The sequence below is a fragment of the Arachis ipaensis genome, chromosome B06 (genome assembly GCF_000816755.2).
Source record: "Arachis ipaensis cultivar K30076 chromosome B06, Araip1.1, whole genome shotgun sequence".
NCBI classification, from domain to species: Eukaryota; Viridiplantae; Streptophyta; class Magnoliopsida; order Fabales; family Fabaceae; genus Arachis; species Arachis ipaensis.
In genome coordinates this window covers 9,391,790-9,392,443 of record NC_029790.2, presented here as the reverse complement: position 1 = coordinate 9,392,443, position 654 = coordinate 9,391,790, and positions in this window count along the sequence as shown.

The window sequence follows — 654 nt, the reverse complement described above, 5'->3', positions numbered from 1 at the left end:
CAAAATATCATAATTAAAAATATTATTTATATATCAAAATCAGTCATTTCACATCAATTGCTGTATTTTTATATGGTAAAATACGGTATATATATACATTGTACACCAGCGAACAATACTTCATGCACGAAAATAAAACAACTCAGTTTCAATTGTATCACTACTTCTCAATTTCTTCTCTTCTTTGCACAGTACCGCTCACTCTACTACAAGAAAAGTGCTGCTGTCGGATTTTTTGTCGAAAAAATGAACAAATTCCGATGGTAAATAAATTATTGTTGGAAAAAAATTAAACGGTATAAATCTCACCGATAAATATTTATTATCAAAATTTTTTCATCCGACCGTAATTACTATCGGATTCTATGACAGATTATCTGTTCGAAAAAACATTTAGTTACTAGCAGATTTTTTCGACGATAATATTGGCGCCACAATATGTTGTTTCTTACACTATTACCGTTGGATTATTCTCTCGATAAATCCGACAGTAATGCCAATTTTTTTAAAAGAAAAATTGTGAAATAAATGGTTAAGTTTAATTTTTTATTTAAATTTATTTTTCACATAATTAATGGTCAATTTATAAATAAAAAAATTTATTATTTAAAATAAATAATAAAATGTTCAAATAAATTAAAAATCAAGTAAATC